This window comes from Heptranchias perlo, chromosome 20 (assembly GCF_035084215.1).
Source record: "Heptranchias perlo isolate sHepPer1 chromosome 20, sHepPer1.hap1, whole genome shotgun sequence".
In the NCBI taxonomy this organism is placed as follows: domain Eukaryota; kingdom Metazoa; phylum Chordata; class Chondrichthyes; order Hexanchiformes; family Hexanchidae; genus Heptranchias; species Heptranchias perlo.
In genome coordinates this window covers 10260406-10274915 of record NC_090344.1, presented here as the reverse complement: position 1 = coordinate 10274915, position 14510 = coordinate 10260406, and the positions used below count along the sequence as shown (strand labels likewise).

The 14510-nt window shown below is 45.7% G+C and overlaps 1 non-coding gene across 1 annotated transcript; it reads left to right on the top strand.

The window, feature by feature from the left end:
• Window positions 1–12493: 12493 nt before the first annotated feature.
• Window positions 12494–12565, top strand: trnag-gcc (transfer RNA glycine (anticodon GCC)). The gene has a single exon. It is a non-coding gene; the product is annotated as a tRNA-Gly (tRNA).
• The last annotated feature ends 1945 nt before the right edge of the window (window positions 12566–14510 follow it).

Here is a 14510-nt window from a genome sequence, read left to right as displayed (position 1 = left end):
TCATGAAATGTAGAGTTGCTAAATATTTACTTTGCTTCGTTCGTCACAGAAATAAATGAGGCTAACATATCAGAGATATGAGGAAAACTGTAAATAAATCAAGGGGTTTCAGTATAAGTAAAATAATGGCAATGGAGAAAATAATTAGATTAAAGATAGACAAATCTCCAGGACCTGATGGTTACCATCCCAGGGGACTGAGAGGACTCGGTGAGGAAATTGTACATGCTTTAGTCATGATCGTTCAAAATCTCTTGATTCAGGAATTGTTCCTTTGATGGAAACAATTTCAATGTCACTCCATTATTTGGGATGGGTAGCAGAGATGATGTTGGAAATTATAGACCCATTAGTCTGACATCCGTTGTGGGGAAGTTGCCAGTATCCGTTATTAGGGAAAGAAAGATTGAGCACTTGGATAAACATGAATTGATCAGAGAGAGCAAGCATGGATTTGTAAAGGGTAAGTCAAGTCTAACAAAACTAGTTGAACTTTATGAAGATGTAACTAACGTGGTATATAATGGAGTATCCATGGTTGTTAAATGATATTGACTTCCAGAGGTATTCGATAAGGTACCATATAAGAGACTGTTAACGACAATAACAGTGCGTAGAATTTGAGGCAACCTAATTAAATTGGTAGGGAGTTGGTTAGAAGGTGGGAATCAGAGTCCCGGTATATAAATGACATAGACGAAGGAATAGAGAGCCGTGTATCCACGTGTGTCGCTGACACCAAGATAGGTGTCGCAGTGAGTCGTGTAGATGGAAGCATAAAGTTACAAAGGGAAATTGATAAATTAAGAGAGTTGGCAAAACTGTGGCAGATGGAGCAACATAGAATTACATGGAAAGTACATCACGGAAACAGGCAATTCGGCCCAACTAGACAAAGCCGGTGTTTATGCTGCAAACAAGCCTCCGCCATCCCCATTTAATCTAACCCTATGAGCAAACCCTTAGATTCCTTTCTCCTCCATTTGTTTTTCTAGCTTCGCTGTAAACGAATCCATGCTATTCGCCTAAACTACTCCTTGTGGGAGCGAATTGAACATTCTAACCACTCTCTGGATGAATGTGTTCCTCTTGAATGCCATATTGAATTAAATTGTGAATACCTTATATTCATTGCCTCAATGATTTGGAGTTCCCACCTCCACAAATGCAAACACCTTATCTACGTCTAACCTATCAAACCCTTGCATAATCTTAAAGTCCTATATCAGGTCACCCCTCAGCCTTCTCTTTTCTATACAGAAGAGTTCCAGTCTGTTCAAACTTTCAATATGGAGAAGTGTGAGTTCATCTGCTTTGGACTGAAGCAAGATAGATCAGAGTATTTTCTGAAAGGTGAGAAGCTAGGAACTGTGGAGGAGCAGAGAGATTTAGGGGTCCAAGTACAGAAATCGCTAAAAGCCAGTGGAATGGTCGAAAAATTTATTTAAATGTCTCATGGGATGTTGGCCTTTATCTCAAAGAAGCTGGTATTCAAATGGGGAGAATGTTACAGATAGAAATATCTGCTGAGACCCCATTTAAAGTACTGCATTCAGCTCTGGGCATCAAACATCAGGAAGGAAATATTGGCCTTGGAGGGGCTGCAGCGCAGATTCACCAGAATGATACCGGGGCTAAAATGGTTAAATTATGAGGACAGGTTATGCGGAGGTCGGTCCTCATTTTTCTCTTATGGATCCGGCCCCATCCGTTTACTGTTGACGGGAGCGCGTCTGATACTATGTCAGTCAGAATCGGATGCAAATCACATAACCGGCACAGCAGCTCTGGAACTGGTGACTGGTTTTACATTGAGTCTTTTTTATGGGATAGGCTGTACATTGTTTGTATTATAATAATAAGTTTGATACAATGAAGGTTTTTTCAGTTATTTCCCATTTCCACCCACACCAGTTTTACATAGCAAAGGGTAACAATATTTAAGGGATGTGATGTACAGTGTTGGTGGAATCAATGTAATTTAACTTGATATATTGTAGAATCTCTTGTCTATCCCAGGCTCTCACCTCAGGCTTAGATCCTCACCTAGTTTAAAACCAGTCACTCACTGATATAAATAAACCAGTAACAACCCCGAAACCTCAGCGGGTATATTTGTTCCGAAACTAAGTGACGGTCCCAATTTCCACTGAAATTCTCGATCAGCAAATACCAGAGGCTGTTTTGGGTTTGATAAACTGTGAAACAGATTGTTTTAAAAGCCGGAAAGAGGGAAAAACTCGTGGTTGATATTAAGTGTTATATATTAACTCTTTCTGTTTCCGATTTACTATTTATCTTTGTGTGTGACTGACAGGAGCGGCTATAACGGAGCCCAGTGACTGGGTAACGAGCTGCACTGAATCATTGTCCTGTGTTACAGACCGGCTCGTTAGACCTGTTCATTTCGTCTCATCTCATTGTCAGCAAACAGGAAATTACTGAAGTTAAGGCTGGTGAATAACAGCTCGAAATATCAATCCTCTCCACCATTGGGGACAGAGTCTTCCGAAAAACAGGGATTTTCACTCGTGCAAATTTCATCCACATTTTCTGCTCTTCATTTCTCTGATCTGTTTGATGCGGCTTTCACTTCAATTCACGACCTACAGGAAAAACCCGATTTTATCGTCGATTTTCGGGTCAAGAGGTATGGTGAGATTTCAAATAATTGAAATCGACCCTTATTAACGCCAATATCGTCACCTACACGTTTGACAAATGCAAAGCGGCTTCACTCACGGTTTTGCTGCACAACTCGTTCAAAGATACTGTCGGTAATTGGAGGGTCTTTCAAGTCATGACACGAACATAACAGTTCGCACTGCCGTTTTCCGCAAGACGCTTCAGATTCATGTGGAATGATTTCGGTCTGGCGGTTAAATCCGTTCCCTCTTCGCAAATCCCCCATTGAACCTGTATCCTTTAATATTTTTGATAACCGATAAAAAATCGCTTTGCCCTGCACTGTACATTACTTTTTAAATATTACAGATAAGCAGGGCACTTGAGCTGTCACAGCTGTGACTTTGACTTTTCTCCCTCTCCTCTCGATCTCACCGGTAATTGCCACTAACCACAATCTTCTGTCACACTTCTCCATCAGAAAGTTCCGAGCCTCGGTTTTCAAATGAAATAACGCCCGTCTCTTCAATCAACGACAGCTCAGAGAGAGTTTCTCAGTTTCATTTCACACTTTATCCAAATCCTCCTTAAAGTACCATCAAAAATTGTCCGCAAGTTAATAATAATATAAATAAAAGTTCTTATCTTCTGGGGTTTTGTTTCAGATTCCACAACTTTCAACGGTCACTGCGGATATTTATCGAAGCGCATCTTGATTGGAGTCTTCTTGGATAAATCGGAGAAAGATCACGAAGCGATAATTGAGAGACGGAAAATGAAGCTGTTTGACCGGAGCACTGATATAACCGATAGTGCGCTGCTCTTGTGGCGCAAGCGGTCAGCGTGCGGTACTTTTATGAGCTCCAAAAATGCCCAGGTTGTGAGTTTGAACCTCACCGAAAACAATCGAACATTTTGACCGGAGTTCAAGGTGCACTCTGTTATGTTCCATAACGTATCGACTTCTTATTGTTCCAAAGCGGGCACTTGGGTTGCTCTGTCCGACCGTCTTGCAATAGCAGGTACGAGTTTACTTGTTTATAGGGGGAGAGGGGGCTATTAGCGTCAGCTGATATGGCAAAGGGGCCGGTACGAGATCTTTCAATCTAAAGAACCAAACTCATAATTCTTCTTTTCGTTAAGCCGATATTCATCGGTTGGAAGTTTCTTGTGGGGAAAATTTGGAAGGGAAATATGCTGCCTGGTTTCACTGTGTAACGGGTGAAATTATTCAGCTCACAGATGTTAATACGCTGAAAGGTCGAGAGGCCTTTTCCAGCTCCCGTGTGGGACAAGTTCAGCTTTTGTGCCGCTGGGTAAAGTGTTATTTTAATTGGTGCTAACGAATGACAAGACATTTGGCACAAATAAGAAGAATTGTAAACTCACGAGTTCACTGTCCATGTTTCTTACATCATGTTCAACAGGAACAAGGATTCTCCTCAACACGTTACTGAGAATTTTATAAAAGGGATCTTCACCTGAGTTCGATTCTACGAAGGATAATTCAGAGTCCTACCATAAATCTGTATAATGGATCGTTTTTTAATATTGTGGCTGGGTAGCTCAGTCGGTCGACTATCAGACTTCTGTAAACAGCTAGTGATTTGCGTATGCAGAGTTCAAATCCTTGTTCAGATAATAAACTTTGAAACAGCTGGCAAGTTCTGTGTTTGCAGTGAAGCAAGAACACTCCTGGACAGATGATGCCTGCGATGTGTTGTCAAAGGTTCGGTGGTGTATTGTTTCCCAGGGATGGGCAGTAATGCGCTTTCTGAGGCGGCATTTGCTGCTTTCCGCCAGCAACCTGTGATTGGATGGGAGCGGGGCCGGAAATGGCGGTCTGAATGTTGTTGCTGTCGTGGCCTCACTCAATCCGGGAGCTGGGGAACATCGTACTTCGAAAAACTGATGTGTTTGTTGCCGTGGCTGCAGTGCTGTTTCGAACTATAGTTATTAACCGAAGCGGCTCTTCAGGGTCCTTTAATGGTCTCTCACAAATCAACTAAAACCAGTCGCAACGAATAGCTTTGAGAGGGGCTTTCTGCACAGTCAGGGCAGGAAACTTGAGTGAGGGAGAGACATTGTCGGTATCTGTGTAATGTTTGAGTGTGTGGAGAACTGGACAGATAAAGGAAAATATACCGGTTCTGTATTTTATTCATGTTTCACCACAGTGTGAATTCTTGCGTTTTGACATATTTATTGATTTTTAGTGGATTAAGTTTAGAAAATATTTTCGCCCGGTTTCGAACCGGGGACTTTTCGCGTGTGAGGCAAACGTGATAGGCACTCCACGACGGAAACTCTGCTATGCACGTAGCTATAGGAAATGTTTGAAGATAGTTGCCGTCTACAAATGTTCTCAGTGCTGGGAGACGGGGCCGGTTCCCCTTCAGAGAATTAAATTTTCCACAATAGTTTGCTGTATTCATTTCGCAAAACTCATTAAACTCAGTAAAAAGACAAACAGTTGTTCAAATCGTCATTAATCAACCAATAACTTTCTGTTTCAGACTGACGGAAATCCAACATGTTTTTCATTCATTCATTCACCAGGCTGAATATAGAAAGTTCAGAGGGGAAGTGAAAAAGGAAATGAGGGGCAAAGAGAGAGTGTGAGAATAAACTGGCGGCCAACAAAAACTGGCATGTAAACATTAAACGGGCAGTACGAGCCGTACTCTGATAAGGGACCATAAAGGAGAGCGATTCATGGAGGGAGAGGGGATGGCCGAGATACTATATGAATACTTTGTATACGTCCTTACGAAGGAAGAAGATGCTGCCAGAGTCTCAGTAAAGGTAAATACAGTTGAGATAGTGAATGGGCTAAACATTGATAAAGAAGAGGTTCTCGGAAGGCTAGCTGTACTTAAAGTAGATAAGTCACCCGGTCCGGATGCGATGCATCGTAGGCTGCTGGGGGAAGGAAGGGTGGAAATAGCAGGAGGGACTGGCCATAATCTTCCAAACATCCACAGATACGGGGGTGGTGCCAGAGGACTGGAGAATTACAAATGTTACATCCTTGTTCAAAAAAGGGTATAATGATAAAGCCAGCATCTACAGGCCTGTCAGTTTAACCTCAATGGTTGGGAAACTTTTAGAAATGACAATCCGGGACAGAAATAACAGTCACTTGGACGACTGTGGATTGATTAGGGAAAGTCGGCATGGGTTTGTTGAAGGCAAATCGTGTTTAACTAACATGATAGAGTTTTTTGTTGAGTTAACAGAGAGGGAAGATAAAGGCAACTCAGTTGATACGGTGCATATGGACTTTCAAAAGGTGTTTGATAAAGTGCCGCACGGTAGGCTTATCAGTAAGATTGAGGTCCATGGATTAAAGGGGGCAGTAGAAACATGGATGCAGAATTGGCTAAGGGACAGGAAGCAGAGAGTAGTGGTGATTGGTTGTTTTTTGGACTGGAGGGAGGTGTACAATGGCGTTACCCAGAGGTCAATGCTGGGACAACTGCTTTTCTTGATTTATATTAATGACTTGGACTTGGGTGTACAGGGCACAATTTCAAAATTTGCAGATGACACAAAACTTGGAAGGGTAGTAAACAGTGTGAAGGATGGTGACAGACTTCAAAAAGTTATAGATTGGCCGGTGGCATGGGCGGACACGTGGCAAATGAAATTTAACGCAAAAAAATGCGAAATGGTACATTTCGGTAGGAAGAAGCAGGAGAGGCAAGATAAACTAGAGGGCACAACTCCAAAATGGGTACAGGCCCAGAGAGATCTGGTGGTTTATGTGCACAAATCGTTGAAGGCTTCAGAGCAGGTTGAGAATGCGGTTGAAAAGGTATACGGGATCCTGGACTTCATAAATAGAGGCATCGAGTAAAAAAGTAAGGAAGTCATGATGAACATTTATAAAACACTGTTTCGGCCACAACAGGACTATTGTGTCCGGTTCTCTGCACCGCAGTTCAGGAAAGATGTTAAGGCCTTACAGAGGGTGCAGGATAGATTTACTAGAAGGATTGCAGGGATGAGGGACTTTAGTTACTTAGACAGACTGGAGAAGCTGGGGTTGTTCTCGATGGAACAGAGAAGGTTGCGGGGAGATTTGATAGAGGTATTCAAAATCATGTTGGGTCTAGACAGAGTAGATAGAGAGAAACTGTTCCCAGAGGTAGAAGGGTCGAGAACCAGAGGACATAGATTTCAGGTGATTGGCAAAAAGATCCAAAGGTGACATGAGGAAAAACTTTTCTAAACAACGAATGGTTAGGATCTGGAATGCACTGTCCGAGGGGGTGGTGAAGGCAGATTCAAAGGGAACTGGATAAGTGCTTGAAAGGAAAAAAATTGCAGGGCGACGGGGAAAGGGCGGGAGAGTGGGACGAGCTGGATTACTATTGCATGGAGCCGAATGGCCTCCTTCCGTGCAGTCAACTTTCTACGATTTCTTTGGGATGTGAACGTCGCTGGGAAGTTGGTGTTGAGCCACCTCCTTGAACCTCTGAGGTCCGTGTGGTGAAGGTTTTCCCACAGTGCTGTTAGGTAGGGAGTTCCAGGATTTTGACCCAGCGACGATGAAGGAACGGCGATATATTTCCAAGACAGGATGGTGTGTGACTTGGAGGGGAACATGCAGGTAGTGTTGTTCCCATGTGCCAGATGCCCTGTCCTTCGACGTGGTAGAGGTCGCGGGTTTGGGTGGTGCTGTTGAAGCAGACTTGGCGAATTGCTGAATTGCATTCTGTGGATTGTACACACTGCAGCCACGGTGCGCTGGTAGTTGAGGGGGTGAATATTTGGGGTGGTGGATTGGGTGCCAATCAAGCGGGCTGCTTCATCCTGGATGGTATCGAGCTTCTTGATTGATGCTGGAGCTGCACACATCCACGCAAGTGAAGGGTATTCCATCATTCTCCTCACTAGTACCTTGTAGATGGTCGAAAGGCTTTGGGCAGTCAGGAGGTGAGTCACTCGCCGCAGAATACACAGCCTCTGACCTGCTCTTGTAGCCACAGTATTTATGTGGCTGGTCCAGTTAAGTTTCTGGTCAATGGTGATCCCCAGGCTGTTGACGTTGGGGAATTCGGCGATGGTAATGCCATTGAATGTCAAGGGGAGGTGGTTAGACTCTCTCTTGTTCGAGTTGGTCTTTGCCTGGCACTTAAATGTTACTTGCCACTTATCAGCCCAAGGGTGAATGTTGTCCAGGTTTTGCTGCACGTGGGCATGGACTGCTTCATTATTTGAGGGATGGCCAATGGAACTGAACACTATGCAATGATCAGTGGACATAACCATTTCTGACCTTATGACGGAGGGAAGTTTATTGATAAAGCAGCTGAAGATGGTTGGGCCTTGGACACTGCCCTGAGGAACTCCTGCAGTGATGTCTTGGGGCGGAGATGTTTCGCCTCCAACAACCACCACCATTTTCCTTGGTGCCAGGTAAGATTCCAACCACTAGAGAGTTTTCCCCCTGATTCCCGTTGACTTTAAATTTCCGAGGGCTCACGAAGACACATCGGTCAAAGGCTGCCTTGATGGCAAGGACAGTTACTCTCACCTCACCTCTGGAATTTAGCTCTTTTGTTCAGGTTTGGACCAAGGCTGTAATGAGGTCTGGAACCGAGTGGTCCTGGCTGAACCCAAACTGAGCAACGGTGAGCAGGTTATTGGTGAGTAAGTGTCGCTTGATAGCACTGTCGAAGTCGCCTTCCATCACTTTGCTGATGATTGAGAGTAGACTGATGGGGCGGTAATTGGCCGGATTGGATTTGTGCAGCTTTTTGTGAACATGACATACCTGAGCAATGTTCCGCTTTGTTGGCTTTCCACCTTGGTTACCAAGTGACAGTCTAAACTTTAATGAGTTTTTTGTGTTTTGCCTGTGTTGAATTGTCATCCGTTCTCAGTTCACAGGCAGTATTTTAGGGCTTGGTTAAAAATGCTCCGTGCTTATGACACAAGGGGCCCGATGTTAGCACCCGCTACCGGGTGCGTTCTCGGCGGGGGGGCCCCGAAAATCCCGAAATCCTGGAGAGGGACCGGATCGCGCCTCGAACCCGCCCACGTCCGGGTTCCGCGCTGACGTGCGGGGGTGCGTGCGCAGCCCCCGCTGGTGGGAATCCCGCAGGCAATTCAAGCCAGCGGGATGCCACTTGAGTGTATTTATTTTGGTTGTTCAGGTCATTAACTGACCTGATTAAGGGACTGTGTGTGATTTTGGATAAACATGGGACCGTTTCACACACTGGGGGAAACAGTCCCAGTTGAAATGGACGTGTTGCAGCCGTCAGCCTGTGGCAGCTGCAAAGGTCCATTTGACAGGTGGGGTGGGGGGAGACCCTCAGCCATTGCAGGAGGCCGCTCTGTCACTTGGGACAAAGTTTGGCCTCCACCACCCTCCTCCTGACGGTCGAAGTCACCAACCTGCACACTTACGCCGGGGTCCGGAGACATGTACCTACATTGCGGACCCCCTTAGATGTACATCTTGCGGATGGGGGCCGCCGTAGCTGCAGTCATGACCTCCTCGGAGGGCGAACGGCCTCACCAGCCTCGCCATCCACGCCGTCAACCTCTGACAAGTGGAGCTCCACAACAGAGTGCTGTGGCACATCCACCTGCACAGCAGGAGGGAGGGCTACCGCAGAGAGAGATGCGTCGCAGAGGGCACTACCCTCGCCACACGTTCCACAGACCAAGGCTCAGCCTCCTGGACCTCTCTGAGCAGCAGTGCACACGGAGGCTCAGAGTCACTCGACATGGAGCCGTGGACATCTGCAGCCTCTTTCATCCCGAGCTGCTCCTGGCTGGCCCGTGCACCATCTTCCTACCTGTCGCTGTCAAAGTCACCACTGCCCTCCCGAACATCTGCTCCACAGCCTTCCAGGCTGCAACCGGGGACATCCCCGATGTCTCTCAGTCGTCTGCGCAGAAGAACCCTGCAAATACACCTACACCCACTCTGCAGTGACACACTGGGTGGCATCAGTGGTGGGTCCTCATAGGGATACCCAGGAGCGGGCATTATTGCACAAACCGGACAGGATTCGCGAAGACATGGCAGTAGTGGTGCCAATATAATGTGTGATGTGAGTTGTTCTTTAATTCAATAGAAGTAAGAACCATGACAATTCCTCAAACACCCTTGTGCATCCCCTTCATGCTCACGACACGTTTGCCTTACGCTGCCGACTGCACATATGTGATGCATGCCCTGTGGCTGTAGCACAGGTGGTGGCAGGTTGAGTGAGGCTGGCCGTGAGAGAGATGCACGAGAGGGTGAGTATGGGATAGAGCCATGAGATTGTATGAGGATTGGGTTGCGTGGTAGTGGCGGGGTGAGTACTCGCGAGGTGAGTAGGTGCAGGTAAGTTGAGGATGAGGTTTGAGTGGGTATGAGGGATCATGTGACAGAGTAGTGTTGGCAGTGCAGAAGGAGATGTGGTGTGGGGGCAGTGTTGTGGCAGGCGGAGTGTAGTGGAAAGACGACGTGTTCTCACTGTTGCTGACCTACTGAGGTCATTGGAGCGCCTCCTGCACTGTATGCAGGTGGGCGATATGTTGGTGGCGCAGGTGACCCCCTCTGCCACCTCGAGCCAGGCCTTCTTGGTGGCAGAGGTGGGCCGCTTCCTCCCGCCCGCCGGGGGGAAGATCTCTGTCCTCCCCCTCCTCCTCACCCCATCTAATGATACCTGGGGTGAGGCATCATTAAACTGGGAGCAGCCTTCCCCCTGGGCTGCTCCATGATGTAATTTTTGCTGTTTGTGGCAGCATCTGTCAGTGGAGGACTGCCCCTTTAAATAGAGCGCCTCCAGCTGACAGATCTTACTGCGCATGCGCAGCCCGCCCAACGCGCAGATCAGCATCGGGGAACCCGGAGGAGCAGGTCAGTGGATCCAATTCGTGTGTTGCCTGCTACGATCGCGCGGGCAACACACTAATTTCACCGCGCCCGCTGGCCGACCCGCCGAGTACCCGCACCCCTGGTAAAATCGGGCCCATTTTATTTACTTCACGTGTGTTGCGCCTTGGAATCTTCCGCACTCTGTCCTCTGGAGCTCAAGCATTCTCTGGACAGAATTCAATTCGACCAACAGCAAAACCGAAAAGATGTCGGAAGCTAATTGGTGACTTTTCACTAAAAGCAGTGAAACAGCATGGATCGTGCGGGATTTGAAGCTGAGATCTTGCGTATAGCGCCTAGCATAACCTTCATAAGCGAGAATAATATCCCGAAACCAACGAACCGCTAATACTGAAAACGTGCAGCCAATTTAAAGGTGTGCTGCCTCCCACAGCCGATCTGCCATTCTTTCAGACCTCTTCTGTCCATTCAATCTCGTTTTATATTCCGGTACCCAGCAAGATCAAGTTGTGCATTAACTACTTCCATTCACCAATATTAGTCTCCCTTTACCAAATTGGTTTCGACTGTACGACTTGAATTATGAAGTAAGACGTTTCAGAATTAGTTGCTCTTAAACTACATTGCTTGGGAGGAGACTGAGAGATGTAGAGAAACAGCAGAACCGTGGAGTGAATGTCCACAGATCCCAGAAGGTAGCAGAACAGGTCGATAAGGTGGTTAAGAAGCCATCAAGTATAAACTCCTTTATTAGCGGAGGCATAGAATATAGGAGCAGGGAGGTTCTGGTAGAAATTTATAAAACAATAGTTAGGCCACAGCAAGAATACTGCATACAGGTGTGGTCACCACATTACAGGAAATATGTGATTGCACGAGAGATGGTACAGACGAGATTTACGACAATGTTGCCAAACTGGAGAATTTTAGCTATGAGATTAGATTGGATAGGCTGGGGTTGTTTGCTTCGGAACTGAGGAGGCTGTTGGGAGATTTAATTGAGGTGTATACAATTATGACGAGCCGAGATAGAGTGAATAGTAAGGACCTATTTCCCTTAACAGAGAGGTCAATAATCAGGATACATGGATCTAAGGTAATTAGTGGAAGGATTAGAGGGGAGCGAAAGAATTTTTTTCCACCCAGAGGGTGATGGGTGTCGGAAAATCACTGCCTGAAAGGGTGGGAGAGGCGGAAACCCTCATCGCATTGAAAAATAAAAACTTCAATATGCACGTGAAGATCCGTAACCTACAAGATCAGGGACCAAACGCTGGAAAGGCGTTTGAGGCTCGGTACCGATTTTTCGGCCGGCACAGGCACGATGTGCAGAATGGCTTCCTTCTGTGGTGTAACTTTCGAGGATTCTATGATATGAATGCCGTCTGCCTCGGCATCGTGATAATATGCACACTCCCATAAGTATACTTTAATCAAATTGGTGCTTTGTTTCACTGTGAGAGCGAAGAGACATAAGTGTGTTGACATTGGCTGCTGCAACTGGGTTGCACCTTTACTTTTGCTACCGTCTCAGTACTTTTCATTACCTTCTCTCCTGGTGTTGCAGTTTCGTTCAGCCTTCGCCGTTCAGGAAGCCTGACAAGTCTATCGGGGACACACAGAGAGGCAAGAGACAGAGACAGGGAAAGATAGAGGGATGCATGCAAGGAAAATAAAGAGTATAAATGTCAGGTTTTTCAATCTAGCAGAATTCAAGTTACAGATTGGGAGATATTGCTTCTCGGTCTTGAAATCTTGGAAGATAAGATTGCACGCCCAATTAAAAGCACCGGCCACGTTGAAGTATCTCTCATGATGGGTGAGAGGTAAATGTGGTCAATTAATTCCACTTAATGTATTTGAGCATTGAAGAGATCTTTAAACCGTAGCACTGCGAACAGAATTGAAACCTCGGCAGGAAAACCCCATTGCAGTTTTGAGACCATCGCTTGAACCAATCGTTCATCGGAGCTGTAAACGGCATGTTCGTTCAGACAGGATTCCATAGAGAAACATGCAGCTGTTGGTGGTTCAGGGGTAGAATTCTCGCTTGCCACGCGGGAGACCTGGGTTCGATTCCCGGCCAATGCACGATCATTTTGCATTCTGCACCAAGGAGGAACTTCGGAAGAGGAGTCTGGTGTTTGGTCCTTCCATCCTGTTCCGCAACTGAATGAGATCATGGCTGAGTTGTGACCAAACTCTCTGTGCCCGCCTGAGCCCCAGATCTCGAAATACCTTTGGTGAACAAAAATCTCTCAATCACGGGTTTGAAATTAACAATTGAGCTCGCGTCAACTGCCGTTTGTTGAAGAGACTTCCACAATTCTACCTCCCTTTGCTTGTGGACAGTTGTCCCAAATTCACTTCTGAAAGTCTGACTCCAATTTTTAGGCTATGCCCCCAAGTCCGAGACAGCCCAACGAGCGGAAATAGTTTCTATACAAATAACTCATCAGTTCCTCTTAATATCTTGATAATTTCGATCACATCAGCCCTTAATCTACTATATTGCAGGGAATACAACCATAGTTTGTGTAATCTCTCCTAGCAATTTAACGCTTCGTGTCCAGTTATCATTCTAGTAAATCTACACTGCACTCCCTCCAAGGACAGTATATCCTTTCAAAGGAGCGGTGCCCAGAACTAAACACAGTACTCCAGGTGTGGTCCAACCAGAGCTTTGTGTAGCTCTAGAATAATGTCTATTCCCTTGTATTCTCGTCCTCTAAATATGTAGGCCACCATTCCATTAGCCTTTTTGATAATTTCCTGTACCTGCCCATGACATGTTAATGATCTATGTACATGGACACCTAAGTTCTTTTGGAACTCCGCAGTTTCGAATTTTTCACCTTTTGTAAGGTATTCTAACCTATTTTTGTGAGGTCCAAAGTGGATGACCTCACACTTGCCAAAATTGAAATCCATTCCCCACGGTTTTGGCCATTCATTTATTATATTAATGTATCTCTGGAATGTTACACTGCTCACAACGCTGCCCATTTTGGGGCCATCGGCAAACTTCGATATGTCGTTCTCTAACCCGTCATCTAATATCAATGAGACCGCCTGAACTGGGGGAAATTCACATTCAGCATCAATCTCTTCATCATCTTGAGACATTTTATTTACTTTACATGTGTTGCGTCTTGGGAACTCCATCACTCTGTCCTCTGGAGCTCAAACATGCTCTGCATGTAATTCAATCCTACCAACAGCAATACTGAGAAGATGTCAGAAGCCAATTGGTGTCATTTCACTCAAAGTCGTGGGACAGCAAGGCTCATCGGGGATTTGAACCCGGAACTTCTTGGATATTAATCAACAAAAGCCCCAAAGCGAGAATCATGCATCTGGATCAACCAAGCGCTGTTGCTTGCTTCGTGCAGCCAGTGTAAAGTTTCGCTGTCTCACAAAGCAGATCAGCCATCCTTTCAGAACTTTTCTATCCATCCAACCTCGTTTTCTATTCCGGTATGCAGTAATATCAAGTTGTACACTAACTATTTAGTGTCACCAATATTCGTTTCCCTTTAAGAAATTGGTTTCATCTGTCCGACTTGTATTATCAAGTAAGACGTTTCAGAATTGGTTGCTTTGAAACTACATTGCTTTGGAGGATACTGAGAGGTGTTGATGAAAAGAGGGACCTTGGAGTGCATGTCCACAGATCCCTGAAGGTAAGAGGACAGGTAGTTAAGGTGGTTAAAAAGGCATACAAGATACTTTCCTTTATTAGCCGAGGCATAGAATGTAAGAGCAGAGAGGTTATGGTAGAAATTTATGAAACTACAGTTAGGCCACAGCAAGAATACTGCATACAGTTGTGGTCACCACATTGCAGGAAAGATGTGATTGCACTAGAGATGGTACAGAGGAGATTTACGACACTGTTGACAGAACATGAGAATTTTAGCTATGAGATTGGATTGGATAGGCTCGGGTTGTTTGCTTTGGAACTGAGGAGGCTGTTGGGAGATTTAATTGAGGTGTATATAATTAAGAAGGGCCTAGATAGAGTGGATAGTAAGAA